Consider the following 18,835-nt stretch of genomic DNA (forward strand, 5'->3'; position numbering starts at 1 on the left):
AAACATGACTTGTAGAATTAGTTAACCTTTTAGGGAAAGTTCTCTATCAAGTTTTCCATTAAGTGAAGAAGTCATGTCCAGGACTTTCCTTGGAAAGCATTGAGGCTTAGATATTTCGTTCCTTCAGGTGCTTTCCATTTCTTCTCCTTTTACAGTTTCTCTTGTTATTTTACTTTTACCTTTAGTCACCAGCAGCCCTCCCATTATGTGTCCCCAGGAGGAGCTTCCTCTTGGGCTTAGCGATGTGGAAGGAGCCTACATAATCTAGTGAGACCTCATCTCCAAAGAAACCAAAAACCACAAATCAAATCAAATTAAATCAAATAAAAACAAAAAACCTCATTAAAGCAAAACAAAGTAAGCAAACAAATAAAAAAAGCTTGCTGTTAGGAAAGAATATGACCTGTCAATATACAAAATTCTATCTCTGAGAGTATTTACTTCTAAAGTCTTGTGTTTGCTGGTGGAAAGTCAAGGATTTTATTCTCCTGAAAACATATTTCAAAACTATCAGTTAATCTGTATACACTCACTAAGTAAATTAATGGTCCTGTTTATAAACTTGTATACTTTTCCTTACTGATTTTAATTTCATTTTCCACTTGCTTAGTTGTATGCAAGAACACATTCAACAATCAGTGAGAGACCCTGGAAGTGATGTGATTCAGTGATGTTCTGGATACAATACATGTATGTTGCTTCTGCTCCTGATACTGCTTTCATGCCCTTCCATGAAGAGACTCCATTTTGTGACAGAATGAGCTCTTGTTAGAGCCCTTGCCAGCTGTTGTCATACCCTTTGCCCCCTCCACCCCCTCAGGAACTACAGCCCTGACTTCTTGACTCTACTTCATTGTGAATCAAAGCTCAAATAAATCATTCCTTTGTAGCACATTTTTTGACCTTTTCAGAAAAGGACAAATGTGGCCCTTTTACTTCTTAGACCCTAAACCTTGAGAGATTGGAGTGTAGGTTGAAGGGCAAGGCACTATCTTTCCTAGGAGACAAATGAGAGCAGGAAGCTCCATTTTATAACAGTCATCTTGAATTTGACCCCAGCACCTGTGGTATAGGATGAACAGCAGGCTTTAATGAAAGCTCAAAGCAGAAATTGGATTGAATAGAAAATGAAATGACATCTTACAGTGTCATAAATGTTGTGAAGACAGTATTTCTCTCTGTGGCTGTTATTATTAAGTTACTATGTAGAGTAGTTATTAGGGTGAAGAAATGAAAAAATTGCATGGCAAAAAAAGACTGAAGATAAAATAAATTTATGTTTCATAAGAGGGATAATACATAATACATAAAAGCTTTTAAATAACATAAAAAGTAAGAAAAGGCTGAGGCCAATTTGAAGATAATCTTAGAGAGAACAAATTTTCACTTACACAATAAAGAGAGCAATTGCTTTTCTTGGCTTATTCATTCAAATGTGAATCTCATCCAGAAACATACCCACAGATACACTCACACATATATTTAACCAAATATCTGGGCACCCAGTAGCCAGACACATTTGACACATAAAATTAACCATCACAATCTACTCCTTCTCAAATTATACACTCTCCCAAATTATATACAATAGGCCTGTGGTGTCAGGCTCTAAAGGGACTGCTGTTGATGAAATGAATGCTCAGGACACATGGAGTCCAGTACTATACTGCAGAAACTTGATTCATTTTTCTCACAATGCTGCCAACTTCTGCTGAAGGGATGCCACCTTTGCACAAATTAAACTTTTTATTTTATCACTTAAACAGATTAACTTTTACTTACTTATTTTTGTGCCAGTACTGGGTTTGAACTCAGGACACAGGCATTATCCTTTAGCTTTTTACTCAAGACTGGCAGTCGACGACTTGAGCCACAGCTTTGGCTTTTCAGTGGTTAATTGGGGGTATGAGTCTCGTGGACTTTTCTGCTCTTGCTACCTTTGAATTTTGATCCGCAGATATCAGCCTCTTGAAAGCTAGGATCACAGGCATAAACCACAGGCACCTGGCTTGAACACATTAACTTTTACCTTATTTTTCTGACATGGTTTGATATTTGGGAGGCATATTTTGACAAAATTAAGGGCAGAGAAACACTCAACATCACACAATGATTTAGATACAATGGAAGCAAACAGGACTGACTAAAAATTCCACACCAACTGAGCTGATAATGTAAACATGGGAATTAAAATTTTTTAGTTTTAAAATTTCTTTTGACTATTTTTCACCTTGCTTGATCAAAACCGCACACACTAAATCTCCATATAAGCCAGGTTTATTGTAAATATCCTTATGCCATAGTTCATTTCCAAATATAGACAATAACAGTAAGGTCATAACTGTGCTTCATGTGATATAAATATCCTTTGTACAATTGAGAGTGAAATCACCACTTACCTAGAGGAGGTTAGTTTCTTGAGTGATATTCACTTTCTCTCTGATATCTCATATCTATGATGGAAAATCATTGACAGTTAAATATTATGATATTAAACCATGTTACATGATAACGAATGAAGATGCTTGCTTAATATGTATATAAATAAAATTAAACATAATAAATTACCAAAACATAATTACAAAAATTAACAAAATAAGGCAGGACACTGACAACAATTACAGCCTTTCTTTTTTTTTAAAGTTTGCTTGTATATATATTTATTGTAAAGATATTGTACAGAACAGTTACAGTTACATGAGCAAGGTAATGAGTCCATTTCCTATGGAGACTTGTTACCCCCTCCTTCGTTTTTCCCCTACCATCCCTTTCCTCCCCACGTCCCCAACTTCTCCTCCCCCCCCAGTTGTAAAGTTTGTTTTCAACATAGTGCCCTATACATCTCATTGTTACAATGGTTCAAACTGTATCCTTATTTCAGCATTTTGTTGTTTACCTTCCCCTCCCCAAATTAGAAAAATGTATATACAAGATGCAGGACACCAACATCAAATACAGTGAAAACAGGGCTTATACCATGGGGGAAAAACATACAAAAGAAATTAAAAGAAAACTCAGTACATTATAAGTACATTAAAAACATCAGCAAGAAAGAGAAAACTTCTTGTGTCTCTATCTTGGGGTTCATTTTGCTTAGCACATCTTATATGGTCATATGTACATAGCTTTTGACCTTTTCTACTTGTCCCAGACATATAGTAGTGATTGCAAATAAGGGAAACCTTGAGACCTATGTTTCTTTGGGCCTGGCTTATTTCACTTAATATAATTTTTTCCAAGTCTTTCCATTTCCTAACAAATGGGGTGGCTTCCACCACTTGAGCCACAGCACCGCTTCTGGCTTTTTCTGAGTAGTTGATTAGAATCCACTCTGTAGTTCTCTTATCACATCACTCTGAGGTTCTTCAGTCAGAAAACCATTTGCAAAGCTCATTTGTGCATGCTGTCCTTCCTGTCATTTCAAAAGCACACATAGACTCTGCCAGTGCCTCCACTTCTGCTAAGAAAAGTCATAGATATTTACTGCAGAGACTCTGTTACCTGGCATCGACTGTAACCTTCATCCCATGGCTAGAGCTAGGTGCATTTCCTTAAACTGCCATTTGAGGAATGTGGCAGATCCATTGGAATATCTAATAAAGAATGTCTGATGAGCCAGGTGCCAGTGGCTCACGCCTGTAATCCTAGCTACTCAGGAGGCTGAGCTCTGAGGATCCCGGTTCAAAGCCAGCCCGGGCAGGAAAGTCCGTGAAACTCTTATCACTAATAAACCACTAAAAAAACCAGAAGTGGCGTTGTAGTTCAAGTGGTAGAGCACTTGCCTTCAGCTGAAGAGCTGATGGACAGCTCTCAGGCCCAGAGTTCAAGCCCCACGACCGACAAAAACAAAATGTCCGATGAGGCATCTAGAGAAGTCACTGCCTCGCTAAGTGACAGAGAAAAACATTGACTTAATATATTCCTTTTATTTAGTACATATCGTGGGATTTGGACTCGGGGCTTGAGTTTTATCTCTTAGATACTGTTTTTCTTACTGTTAACCTCTTACCTCTTGAGCCCCATCTCCACATCTATCCTTTGGGTGGTTAGACAGATGAAAGATTCTCAAGGACTTTCCTGCCTGGGCTGGCTTGGAGCATCCATCTTATTCTGATGCCATCTGCTCCCAGGACTTCACTTTTCCCACCTGATAGTTAAAGGAACCCAAGTTGTAAGGAAGCTGCCCCATTTCACCTTCAGCCAGAACAAAGGAGACTTTGTTGCCCTTCCCAGGATTTTAGCCCCATGAAAATCTGTCAGTTGGTTGAATTTCACCTTTCTGTTTTTTGTCTTTTCTTACAGAGAATCCTAGTGATGACCATCTCACACAGGAATCCTTTTCAGCTGGAATGAGAACTGGCTCCCATTACAGACAAAGACAGAGAATATCTGAAAATGCCTTGTGACCCACACATGCTTCCCAGTTTTTAGTCTTTGGGAAGGGATCCTTCATTAAACTACATGTAAAGAGATGTCAACTCCCATTTTGTAGTTCTTCAGATCGTATAATCCACAATGTAAATACAGAGAGAACTTTTGAGATCAAAATTCACATTTCCAGAGATCCTCTACAATAGGGACCAATCGTGAAGAAGACATGAACAGGAACACTCTTAGGCAGCCATGAATGTGAGAAGTCCACAGGAGTAAGGAAGAAGCAATGTCTGATTTCTCTGTGTGTTAGACAGGCAATCCCGGAAGATCACACAGCTGGTGGAATCCCACTGTGAGTTTTGGGCATATCTTTGGAACTGGAATTTTTTTTGATTCAAATGTAATTATTATATTTTTATTACTGTGCTCATTATTAAAATAACCAAAGAAAAATCAATTTAAAAAATGCCCAACTGTCAGTCTAGGCAGTATTGAAGTTTCAGCTTGACTAGTTCATGGTAGAGCATAAATATGTGGGCATCTGAAGCAATTCCTTACAGACCCAGCTTGGTTCTCCTCCAGTGTCTTCTCTTGGAATTGTACCTGATTTTGTTACCAGTTTTCATCCGAATCCACTGGGGAATGGGCTATTTCTTGGCCAGAAACCGCTTGATTCTGAAAGTCTTGTGAGAAGACATGATGAGATGTGTGTTCATTTTTGTTGAATATCATGAACATTTGAATTTCCTTTCTAATCTCTTCCATGACCCACTGGTGATTCATCAGTGTGTTGTTCAGCCTTCATGTGTTATAGGACACTAACCCCTAAAATAAAAACTATGAAAGAAAAAAAATAGAAAAGTTTTTTAAATTAAAAAAATAGGTAGAAAAAGAGTTCTTTGAATTTTTTTTTGGTGGAGGACATCTTGTATTTCCCCTGTGTCCTTATCCAGTCTCTTGCTAGAGTCTCTGGTCTGCTTGTGGTGTTTGGTTTTCCTGTGGCTTGATTGGTTTTCTAAGTCAGTTTGTTTGAGCAGGCAGAAAGAAGCTCTGCCTTACCCAGGAGTGTTTGATCCTCCTCCCAGGGTAATTCAGTGGGAAGGAGATCTGCTGTGAGTATCACAAAAGAGGGAGATAGCTGTTTCCTCTAGCTTGGAATTGTTGTGATGAGGCTAGGTTCTGGGTAGGGTGGAGGCCTATTGGCAAGCAGTAGCTTTTCCCTAAGGGGCTAGCTCCTGAGACACTCACAGAGCCCAGTCTGGAGCCATTCTCAGGGTTTATGTTTACTGAGTTTCAATTGTTTGTCTAGGCTGCTGTAGGGAGGGGCAGCCTCTGGCTCTGTTTACCCAGTGAAGAAAGTCACTCCTCCGGGGGCAGAGCTTCTTCTGCCTTGGTGGGGTGACTTTCCCCTTGGAGCTGAGCCAAGCAGGTCAGGTCAGGTTCCTGTGACCTGGTGAATGGCTCCTATTGTTTTCTTCCAAGGCCTGAGTTGGAGCTAGCTGCTCGGCTGGGCCTTTGTCAGTATCAAAGATGGAGATCTTCTCCCATGGGCTACCTTCCCTCTGCTGCTCCATGAGGAGTGAGGATGTTAAGGTTCTACCCACACCAGACTCTTGGTACCTGGGTGGTCCCTGGTCTGTGATTATCAGGATGAAGATTTCTGCTCCTTGTCAGTTCTTGCTCATGGTGAGTAGAATATGATCGCACACTGCATCTGGCACCTTTGTCCCAGACTCTCACTGTTGATATGGTGGCCCATCAGTCACTGCCACTGCTGCCAACGCTGCCACCACTGTGGCTACTGGCAAGTGCTCATATCTGTCTCCTTGAGCAAGCTGCCTGCATTTTCCCTTTCTGGCCAAACTCTCTGTACTGTGATGGCACACTTGGTGTGATTCTCTAGCCTAGGACTGTTCACTTGAACACTAAAACTGCTTTCTATGTGAGAACTTGTTTAGCCTCCAGCTTCTCCTCTGTCATCTTCCTTCAGACCTTCGTTGGCCTGGTTTTAAGTCTTCACAACCTTTAAGGTAGTAGCAAAGACTTTGGGAGCAGTGAGGTTTAACATAGATCTAGACATCAAGATTCTCCACATGACAAATTCTCAGTATAAGAAGTACTTTAAATACATTTAAGGAGAACAACATTGAAAAGGAGTTATATATGTGTGTGTTCCTGTGTGTGTGTGGGGGGGTTGTATGAGTTTTTCTCTGGATGCTTTATGATTTACATAAAGATCACAGTCAATTCTAGATCAAATGCTCCATAGTAAATATTTGCTACCTTCATAAGCATTAAGTTGAAGAACTATCAGAGAGTACGGGTGCTTTGGGAGCAACAGGAACAACAAGATGTCTGAGGGAAGTGTCCACATGATTTTGTGAGTGAATATACTCACAGTGACCTGGAAGAAGAAATCTAGAGGGTGTTCTTTAGATCTGAGCAATAGAATGGCAACTCTATAATCTGCAAGTGGATTTCTCCATTTCCATTCCTACGAGTGGCAGAATGGACAGTTCTGCAGATTATCTGTCCTACTTGGAAATGAAAAAAAAATCACTGTGTGGCTATAGGCAGTGGTTCTGAAAGACACTTGAGCCATGCACAGGAAGGAGTTCCTAAACCAAGGAGGGATGACCCAAGAGACAAAATAACTTCCCAGGAAAGAAATCTGATACACAATCAGCAGAGCATGCAAAGAGTGGAGATATGAAATGAATTGTAAAACAGTATGTAGTTGAATGATCGCAAATCCCTTCTAGATCAAACTATTTCATAACTGGTGCAAATGTTTGCAATGATGGATAAGGATAAATGAATCACTCAGTTATTTTTTTTGTTGCTGTTGTTGTTTTAAAGTACTAGTTCCAAGTGCCAACATGGGTTTTTATATGCATTAAAATGAGAAGATTGTGTTTATAAAATACACAGTGAGTATCTGGTGGTTTGGGGTAAGGTTGAGGCTTCCACCACTGCTATGTCTTAGCTAATAGACAGATTTTGCAGGTGAGGGGTGAGATTTTTAGACACCTTCTTTCCACAAGTACTGAGTCCACATGAACAAGACACTAAACCTTACAAGGACTCAGGACAAGTTTGCCTCACTCCACCTCTTCCTATTTCCAAACTTTCCATGTTTCTATGGATGACATTTGGGGACCCTTTGAAGAGTTTCTACTTTCTCAGTATGAGAGCAATGAGCAGGGATTGAAAGTGATATGAAACCTGAACAGTTCTTTGAGGACAAGAATTTCCCCAACTGAAGTTGGATCTCCACTTAAATGTGACCAAACTGTTTAGTAGAGAGTTTTGGAAGTGCTTGAAGTAGCACAACCCCCAAATATCAACTACGTTCATTAAAATAAACTCAATGAACAATTAATTGTCTTGAATTTTGAAATGTTCATTTTGAATTTGCAGATTCAAGAAACAATGTCATCCAAGTGCTGAAAAATACAGGAGATTTTGTAGTGTTAGAAATTGTAAACATGGTTCATGAAAAGAAAGCAAATGTCATTATGATGACAGGTTAGTAAGGAAGCATGTGACTGTAGAGTAGGACAAACAAAAACCATGTCCACATTCAATTCAGAGAGAGGTATTTATGTATGCAATTGCTGGACTCTTTATCCTTGTGGTACTGCTGACCTTCTGTGGGAGAAGATCATTGAACGTGTGTCTCAAGGAAATGCAGCCAGCCTGGTGCTGGTGGATTTGAGAGTCTAGGATGAGTCTTGAGTACCCAGGGTGAGTCCTGGGTATCCAGGAGGTTGAGTACTTAGGGGATCCTCTTTCAAAGCCAGTCTAGGCTGGAAGATCCTTCAGATTCTTATTATCCAACAAAACAACCAAAAAGCTAGAAAGGGAGCCATGACTCAAGTTTTAGAGGACTAGACTTGAGTGAAAAATTTCAGGAACTGTTAGGACAATGGGGGAGAAAGGGAGGAAACAGGCTTGACTTGATCTTCCACAGGTGAGGACTGTTTATTGAGACAGAGCAGCAAGGGACACAGCCTTCCTGCAGGTTTGGAGACTGTGTGTAGAGATGGGACAGGAGCTGAGTTTTATGAGGTCTGAGCAAGGGGGCAGAGGTGAATGAAAAAGCCATTAGGTCAAGAGGTGGGGCTTTTCAGAAGTGCCCAAGATGGAATGTTTATAGTTGGGCTTAGGTGGGTTGCCCTACGTGCACATCAAGCACCCCTGTGCATACCTGGGTTTCTGCCAGTGTCTATCTGTGCCTGAGACAACATGTGTGTGTTGGGGGGGGGGGTTGTCAATCCTTCAGAAACAACACCTTAGCCCTGAGTTCAAGCCCTTGGACCAGCACCAAAACAACAAACCAAAACCAAACAAAATGGTAGAAAAGGAAATAGGAAAAAGAAGTTGAAACCATCGTCTATTGGGCTCTATCAAAGAACATGACCAGAACCTGGTACAACTTGTTAACTAATCAGTAAGGGCCTCAAAGCCAAGGACCAAGATCCCTTGAAAAATGGTGCTAATATCACTTTAGATTCAAAGCTTGAAAAGCTGAGAAATCAAGGATGCTAGTGAAAGTCCCTACTTTTAACAGGGAAACTTCACCAACCTTCACCTACACCCAGTGGCACTATGAGCTTCTGGACTTGTCTGTATTCATCAGAGACATTTGACTTGAGGTGGACAGATTAGGGACAGGCAAATTCCCTGGGTGGAGGCAAAGGGGACATGGTGGGATTTTGTATCAGGAAACAGCACAGGGGATCCCAGAGGACACATGATAAACTCAGTAGTATTCTACTGAATGTGGCTGCTGTCTTGTTTTCCCATCCATGAAGGACTAAAGGACAGCATTCGTAATGAGAAGGAAAACTCGGAGCTGAGAAGGATTGTGGAGAAATATGGCATCCCAAGTAACCACATCCACTATGTTCTGAGAACAGGTAAATCATCACCCTTCTCCCCACTATGGAAATACTTATGGGATCAGAATTAATGTACCGCATTCTTCATTGAAATGTTCTGTCTGCCAGCTTCTCTTTGCTCAGAGTTAGGAGACATTAGAAGCAAAATGGAGCCTATGCACTGATCTTCCCTTCCTCTTCTTCCTCTCTTCACAGATGATTGTCCTTATGAAGGAAGATACGAAGAAGTTCAAAAGTTGTTCTTGTAAGTTGCAAGTGGTAATTTATCTTGTACATAGTGATCAGCTTCATTTACATTTAAATAATCATAATTGTAACATGGATCATGGCTTAATATGAATTATTATTTTTTGCGTGTTCTGTTCCTAGTGATTATTTTCAATTAAGGCGGGGTTACTAACAAAGGACCCACAGCTCTACTTCTGGCTTTTTTGTGGCTCATTGGAGATTGAAGTCTCATAGACCTTCCTGAATTGGCTGACTTTGAAGCTTGATGCTCAGGTCTCACCCTCCTGAGTATGTAGGATTACAGGTATAAGCCATTGGGCTTGATGAATGCTTGTTACTTTGATTTGGGGAACTAGACTCACACAATCAGGAAAAATAAACTTTTGCAAAGACTAAGCCTTCTGCATTTCAGTGTGCCTACTTAGAGTTGCATTCTCAAATTCATTACATTATCGAAGACAGTCCTCAAAATATTATGGTACTTTTATGTATACTTTTATTCACAAACTATGCATGATATATTCATGTTATAATATCTATTTATTTATTTATTTGTAATGTATCATATGCCTTTTTCATTATATCTATATATCTATATATCTATATATATATATCTATATATCATATTGAGAGAAAAACACAGAGCAATACAAATTAACCAAGAGAAAAGGAGAAAGAAGTTTCAAAATTCTGATGCTACCTTGGTATTGATTACTTTCCTAAGAGGTTTTTCCATATATAATCCCATGAACTCCATATGGAAGCAGAGTTTGAGCCATTGACTTGTTTCTCTGAATCAATTCAGTATTCCCATTATCAGTATCTCTATTCCCTCCTCACATCCCACTTGTTTTGGGTGGGGCCTGGCCTTGTACTGAGGGCCTGGATTCTGTCCCTGAGCCCTTTGTGCTCCAGCCTAGTGCTCCACCACTTAAGCCACAGCACCACTTCTGGCTATTTCTGAGTAGTTTATTGGAATCTCATTACGAATGCTGTAGAATGTACAGCATTCTATGTCACAAATGTTTCTGGGTTCCTGATACCTAGGAGTAGCCCTGGCTGGTTAGAATTGGCTATTGACAAATTTCCTTTTACTGATGAATTCCTTATAATCAAAACTCTGTTTTTGAGGGCCTGGACATGACACTCAGGAAGGATCCTCAAGGAACAGGTGGCTCCTTGGTCGAATGGATCCTGACATGGATGTGAGACCATCGGCCAGTTCAAATTCTTGATGAGCATGCAGTTCTGTTTTCTGTTGTGATACTCTAAGACACACCCATAGACTCTTGTGCTGGAATAGAGAGTGAGATATCACCCTACTCTTCAGTAGAGTTGTGTGAATGCATAGTGGCCACCTACTGTTTGTCCTGAGTTTGAGTTTGTCTGTCTCTTTGTTTTGTTTGTGTATTTCAGTCTTTTTTTTTTTTTTTAAATGTAGGCATCAGTTTCAGTTCCCTGAAGACTCAATTGGAATGGATGCTTTCAAATTTTAGAGATGGCTTTGAGGCAGGCACCGGCTACGGTGTCCATCTCTCTCCAGGCAAATTAAGAGCTCTCTGTGAACTTGAGTGGCCCACATGCAATGTAGGATGGCCTGCAGAGGAGACCCGAGACCCCCAGATTGCACGGGCCATTTGGAAATGTGTGACTCAGGACCTGGAGAGTTTTTGTGCACAAGAGTATATGTAAGTGAACATGTTTAAGATAAAAACTGAGCATGTTGTAAAAAAGAAAAAAATGGATGAGGTAAGGTTTAAAACTTCAAAATGTTATAAAGTTTGGACATTACCAAAAGTTTTAGAGAATTATTGCATTGTTTCAAAGAAAAACTTTGGTTAAAAAGTTTTTTTTTTTAAACAACCACCTTTTTAATTATAATAAATAAGACTGTTTATACTGCAATTAAGTAATCTAGCTTAACAAAAAGACATTGGAAACTTGAAACTTATTTCCATCCGCTGCTAAAATTTGGGGCTAACGTATTAAAAATTTGGTTATAAAGGTTTGTTTATTACTGTTAAAGACATTGTCCATTCTGCCTGTTTGGAACTGCTTTGGGTTTTATCTCAGTCAGAGATCAAGAGGTAAGGACAGGAAATAAACCCTGTGAATTTATCTTCAGGTATGAGGAGTGATCTGGCAAAAGGTACAGCTCAGCCCATCCATGCATGGTGGTACAGGCCCTAGTGGGAGTCCACATATGATGGTAAAGGGTAAGCTCCCACAAAGATAGTTCATCTAACCCTGGAGAGTCAGATGGGCATATGCCCATTCTGTAAGATGGGCAAATAGAGGGATATCTATGTCCTGTTTCTTTTCCTTGCTGATGGACAATAAAACCTGATGGTAAAAATGTAAATGATACAATTGGTATTTTTAAAACTGCCTCTTGGGATGTATTAAAATTAAAAAGCTTAAAGGAGAGTTAAATATTTAAAAAGTTTATAATGTGGTTTGATGCTATTTTGCAATTGAATGTATTTTTTAAAAGCATAAAGGTGTTAACTATGGATTTTTGGTACGGTGCTAGTGCTTGTAATTTTTTGCAATAAAAATGGTCATTTGAAAACTGGAGGAAGATGGTGGAGATCTAGCTGGGCTATATGTGAGCTCTCTCCAAGAAATCAGCTTTTGCAGTTCAGGAAATAATTCACAACAGGAAAATCACACCAAATGAGCCATATTAGTACAGAGATTCTGCCTAGCGGGGAAAAATTCAGGCAGGTTGTACCAGAATACACATTTAAGCACAAGCAGCTGCTTGTGTGTGACCAGCCAGACAAGACCGAAGCAAATGGCCAGAGATGGAGGGCCTCATCCCTTTATCCACCTCCAGTGTAGACTGAACAACCAGGAGTTGAATTCCACATCCTGCTGACCACCAGCACAGATGGGGATGGGCCGAAGAGCCAAGGGAAACTGTGAGTACCCCGACTCCTTTCCACAGAACAGCTCTGGGAAGGCACTTCCCTGCCCACCACCACGGGAGATGCCATATTGGATACTGGCATAGACCCTGCCATAACAGCTAGCAGATAACTTGGGACATAAAAGCAGCAGGCAGCACCATTTTTCTTCAGGTCAAGGAAATGGACCTGTGAGAGTCAGATCTGCCCAGGGGAAGGCTGTGTGGCCCAGAAGGGCTGATCACCCTTCACTCCCTGGTGAGCACAGAGAGGCAGCCACAACCCCCTGCAGGAAGCAAAGAACTTTTACCGCTACCTCAGCTGAACTGGCAGCTCAGCTGACTGCAGGAATCTCACTAAAATTCATTAAAAATAATAAATAAAAACTGGACAGGCTACAAAAGTCGACAGAGGATACAGGTTAGTGACCCAAAGGGGGCTCCCCAATTTGGAAAAAACCCACTGACTCCAGACAGGCCAAAACCCCAGCCACGCACAAGCTCATTCCCAGCAGCAACAAACTGCAGTCTCCAGCCACCTCCTCCCGGCAACACAAAGAAAAAATAGAAAAAGCAGATCCTGCTGTTTAGTCTGGGAAGAAGGTCCCCAAGCCTGTAAAGCAGAACTTTTTTCTGTGCACCCAAAGAAGCTGATTTGAGAAACCAACCAAGCAACTGCGAAAACCTACCACTATAACAAATCAAAGATACCATCAAGGGACTGAAACATGGACATAGGGGAGGCAGAAGAACCCATGCTCCTGGAAAGGGAGGGTTAACATCGTGAAAATGGCAATACTGACAAAGGCTTTCTACAAATTCAGTACAATACCCATCAATATCCCAACCTCATTCTGCAGTGAAATAGAAGAGGCAACCCCAAAATTCATATGGAACACTAAAAACTCCAAATAGCAAAAATAATCCTTAGCAGAAGGAACAGTGCTGGAGGAATATCAATACCAGACTTCAAACTCTACTACAAAGCCATTGTAATTAAAACAGCTTGGTTCTGGCACTAGAATAGACCTGAAGACTACTGGAATAGAACTGAAGATCCAGAAATGAAACCACAGACCTATATCCACCTGATCTTTGATAAGGGAGACAAAAATCTAGAATGGAAGAAAGACATTCTGTTCTGTAAATGGTGCTGGCAAAATTAGTTAAACACCTGTAGAAAACTAAAGCTAGATTCTTATATATCACCCTGCATCACAATCAACTCCAAATGGATCAAAGACCTCGAAGTAAAACCAGACACCCACAAAACATTATAGCAAGGAATAGGAGAAACTCTAGGGCTCCTTGGCACAGGACAAAATTTTCTGAATAAAGATCCAGAAATACAACAAGTCAAAGAAAAGTTGGACAAATGGGATTGCATGAAGCTGCAGAGCTTCTGCATGGCAAAAGACATAGCTAGTAAGATCAATAGAAAGTCCACAGACTGGGAGATCTTCACTAGCTATACAACCGACAAGAACTCGATATTTAAAATATACTTAGAACTCAAAAAATTAAATCCTCCAAAAACAAATCCTCAAAGAAACAACTACTCCATCAACAAGTGGGATAAAGACTTAAAAAGAGACTTCTCTGAAGAGGAACTAAGAATGGTCAATAGACACATGAAGAAATGCTCAACTTCTCTAGCCATAACAGGGATGCAAACCAAAACAACTTTGAGATTCCACCTCACCCTGGTTAGAATGGCTTTAATAAAAAAAAATCTAGTTCTTTTCTAGCTGTTCCTTACTTCTTTCCTAGTTCTTTCCCAGCTCTTTCCCACCTCTTTCCCAGGTCTTTCCCAGGCCTTTCCCAGCTGCGTGGAGGGCCATCATGGCCTGGTGCCAGCCAGAACGACGAATAAACCTACACCTTGTGCGTGGTGCTATTCTTACTCGGCTACCTCTTTAAAAACCTAACATAAATGGTGCCAAAACCAGGGAAGGGCTTAAAGTCAGGAAAGGTGGGATTCCTCTCTGGTTTTTTTTTTTCTTTTTTGTTTGTTTTTCCCTTTTTGCTCTGAGGAATACCCACAGTTCTGACAGCCTTTTGTGAACTCATCTGTCTGTTGTGGACACAGCGCATCGATACCATTGCTGCCTTCACATCCACATCCACACCACTTTTCTACTCTGGTGGGTGAAACTACTCTCTATGGCTCTCTGTTGCTCAGTCTCTGTCCAGACTTGGCGCTACGCCAGAGAGCTCCTATGGCCTTTAGCTGAAAGGCTGGTCACCTCTGAAGCCGAGGAAGCTTGGTTTTGGGGGCTTGGCCATTTCTCTCTAGAGGGCTCTGGGGGAAGTCAGGACGCCACTTTTGCCTGGTCAGCTCTCCACTCACCAGACTGACTCTCCTACATATTTAATGGGGTGCTGCGAGTCACGCCCGAGCTGTGAAACCCCTTTGAAATGCCTCCTGCTCTCCCTGGAAAGCCAGAGCATCTCATTTTTATGCCATTCTCAGATGTAGACAGGTTTTGTCACTGCAAAGGTAAATGGTCAGAAGTCTGTTTACTTTCAGGTTCACTTTGCTCTCTCTCTGCCAGTCATGTCCAACTTTCCTTATCTCTCCCTTTCTCTTTTCTACATTTTGACTTGTGCCCTGAAGAGTGCGATGCAGGCTGGGTCCCAGGGACCCCCCTCTAGGTTCCCTCTCAAAGGCTAGCCAAACTAGGCTTGATCTCTTTGTTCAGGCTTTCTTTTCATTTTTTCAGAAATTTGCCATCTTGAGTTCGCCATCTTGGCCACATGGTGGGTTAAGGGTTTGGCCCCATCTGACCCTTAACCTTCCACCAAGCTTACTACTCCATCCATCTATTCTTTTTTTTTTTTTTTTTTGGGTCCGGTCATGGGGCCTGAACTCTGGGCCTGGGCGCTGTCTCTCAGCTCTTCAGCTCAAGGCTAGCACTCTACCACTTGAGCCACAGCGCCACTTCCGGCTTTTTTCATTTTGCTTATGTTGTACTGAGGAATCAAACCCAGGGCCTCAGGCAGGCAAGGCAAGCACTCTACCACTGACCATCTTCCCAGCCCCTCCATCCATCTATTCTAAGGTACCTTGCTAACAAGTTGCTCTTTTCACAGGCCCTGGTAACTGAGGCCCAATCATCTGATGTGCTTTGTTAGCAAAGATGTCTAAACATTGATGTCAAAATTTTAGGTTTTGAGTTTTGCCTTTTTTGTTTTGTGTTGTGTATTCTACTACTGACTATGTGGTTCTAAAATACTGGGCATATCTGTGCTCAAATTCTCATCACATCTAATGAGTTTTGTCACTGCAGAATATTTGTTGGTCAGTTCTTGATAAGGAGCAGGTAAGCTCTACTTATTCTACTTGATCTCCTTGTTGCCTTAATTGGAAATAATAAAGGGTTTTTTTTTTCCCTGTGGCAAAAAATGCAGTTCAAAGCCAGCCCGGGCTGAAAAATCCCTAAGACTCCATCTCCCAACTAACCTGCAAAGAGCCAGGCTGGAAGTATGGCTCAAGACTCTATCTCTAACCAGCAAACATTGCAAGTGGCACTATAACTCAAAGTGGTTCAGTGCTAGCCTTGAGCAGAAGTGCTCGAGGACAGTGCCCAGACCTTGAGTTCAAATTTCCATGAATACCAACTGGGACAAGCCATCCTAGCAATGAGCACCTAGACTCAGTCTGGGGAACAAGGGAACATGGACAGGAGTAAGAGGAGATGATATCACATCAGCAACTTTGTGCCTGCTCTTTCAAAATTAACCAAAGCCAGGAGGTCAATAGAAGTAAGAAGCCTGCCCATTGAATGTCCATACTTGTCTACCTATTAAGTGGACAAGAATTTACATTCTTGCCTTTGTTACCTGACTTCTCTTCTACCTAGTCACAGATGTCAGAAGTAGCTAGGGACATTTCTACCAATATTTTTCAGCTCCAAGTCCTTCCTCTTGTCATTTATTTGCTCTCTAGTATTTTTTTTCCAGCCCCTCAATGCCTCATGAGACTTTCTCCAGACCTCAGTCAAGAGACTTGCCTCCTCCAGACTTCATCTAAGGACTCACGCCATCAAGGGACAACTGCTGTTTCCTGTCTTCTCTGGGAGAGGACCAAATTCCAGCCTTTTAACCCTATTGGCAATGCCCCTTGTCAGCAGAAAGTAGCCAGAGAGAATCCACGCTCTATTTCATGAATATTAAAAGGCTGGAATGTAAGGTCCTCTCTTCAAGGCGAGAAGACTCTACCCTCCTCACAGCAAAGTCTCCACCCAGTACCTGCATTACCTAGGCAACTGGCACACCTGGAAGAGGTCACATCTGCATCCAATGAGGTCACATCTGAATTTGATGTGGCCACACCTTTCTCCGCCCATACCCTAGATAAGGCCTAGCCCAGGCCCAGATGCTCTCTTTTCTAGCTCTTTCCTAGTTCTTTCCCAGCTCTTTCCCACCTCTTTCCTAGGTCTTTCCCAGGCCTTTCCCAGCTGTGTGGAGGGCCAACGTGGCCTGGTGCCAGGCAGAATGATGAATAAACCTACACCTTACCTGAAAAAAAAAAATCTAATAATGACAGATGCTGGAGGGGATATGGCCAAAAGGGAACCTTACTGAATTGTTGGTGGGAGTGTAAACTTGTCCAACCACTTTGGAAAGCAGTATGGAGGTTCCTCAAAAGACTCTACATAGAGCTCCCCTATGACCCAGCAATCCCACTTTTGGGCATTTACCCATATGATCACAAGCAAGGCCATACTAAAGTTACCAGCACAACTATGTTTGTCTCAGCATTATTAACCATAGCTAAGATATGGAACCAACCCAGATGCCCCTTAGTAGATGAGTGAATCAAGAAAATGTGGTATATATGTGTGTGTGTGTGTGTGTGTGTATATATATATATATACACACACACACACACACACACACATATATATTCCTTTGGAATTCTATGCTTCCACCAGAAAGAATGAGACCACCCCATTTGTTAGGAAATGGAAAGACTTGGAAAAAAATCATATTAAGTGAAGTAACCCAGTCCCAAAGAAACTTATGTCCCATGTTTTTCCTTATTTGCAATAATTAGTGTACATATAGGATAATCTTATCAGATGAGCTGAAAGGCTCAAAAGTCATGCATATATGATCATATAAGATGATGCTAAGTGAAATGAACCCCAAAATATAGGCATAAGAGGTCTGTCTTTATTGTTATTGTTTTAAATGTACCATGTGATTTTATTTTATTTTATTTTTTGTTTCCTTTGTATGTTCTTTCCCCTACTGTATGTTCCCCTTTGTATGTTCTTTCCCCTTGTTGTCACTATACTTGATTTTGGTACCCTGCATCTTATATAAGCATATGTCTAATCTGGGGAGGGGAATAACAAAACGCTGAAATAAGGACACATGATGACCCATTGCAACAAGGCTACCCACAGGACAGTATATTGGAAATGAACCTTACATCTTCGGGTAGGGGGAGGGATGGGGGAGAGGAGGAGGTAGGGGAGGGAAGGGATAGGAGGACAACAACAAGGAAGGGAAGGGGTAACAATGATCTACAAGTAACATACTCATTGCCTTACTCATGTAACTGTAACCCCTCTGTACAGCATCTTTACAATTAAAAAGGAATAAAAAAGAGAAAAAAATTGTCATTTGAGTTTAAAGGTTCTTAAGGAGTTAAACTCAGCCTGGAGGCGAAAAATGCCTATTTTTTTTTTTTTTGCCAGTCATGGGGCCTGAACTCTGGACCTGGGTGCTGCCCCTCAGCTCTTTAGCTCAAAGCTAGTGCTCTACCACTTGAGCCACAGCACCACTTCCAGCTTTTTCTGCTTATATGGTACTGAGGAATTGAACCCAGGGTCTCATGAACGCAAGGCAAGCACTCTACCACTGAGCCACCTTCCCAGCCCCAAAAATGCCTATTTTAAAACTAGTGGTTAAGAGGAAATAGGCAGTACCTAGAGCCCAGTGTTTCAAGATTTTTTTAAAAATACAAATAAAAATGGGAGCTAAAATGTAAAGTGTTAAAGCAGAAGTTAAAGTTTTTTTTTTTTAAAATCAGGAATGAGTTTCTGAATATAAGATATAAAGTTGCAAAATTAGGGCTGCCAAAATGATTGTTTAGTTGCTATTCTATTCCTTGTGGTTTTTGGTAACAATTGCAAGCAGGCCCACAGAAAAGGACAGGAAATTCTTACAATTTGTCAGATGTAACTTATGCCCATAATAAGTGCTAGGTATGACCATGCTTAAAATACTACTTCCAGTGACTATCTTTGTTGCTTTTAATTGGAGTAAAGTGGTCTTTTGTTAGACTCATTGATCTGAAAACTGTGGTTCGAAGCCAGCCTCAGCAGAGAATGTCCCTGTGAGATGGTCATCTCTAATCGGCCAGTGGAGTGCTGGAAAAGCAGGCAGAATTGTGTTGGGTCTCAAAGTG

At 41.1% G+C, this 18,835-nt stretch overlaps 1 pseudogene; it reads right to left on the reverse strand.

The window, feature by feature from the left end:
• Window positions 1-4,831: 4,831 nt before the first annotated feature.
• LOC122104377 lies at window positions 4,832-5,076 on the reverse strand (annotated as a pseudogene).
• Window positions 5,077-18,835: the final 13,759 nt, after the last annotated feature.

The sequence above is a fragment of the Dipodomys spectabilis genome, unplaced genomic scaffold, assembly GCF_019054845.1.
Source record: "Dipodomys spectabilis isolate Male_0828 unplaced genomic scaffold, ASM1905484v1 ptg000024l, whole genome shotgun sequence".
NCBI lineage: Eukaryota > Metazoa > Chordata > Mammalia > Rodentia > Heteromyidae > Dipodomys > Dipodomys spectabilis.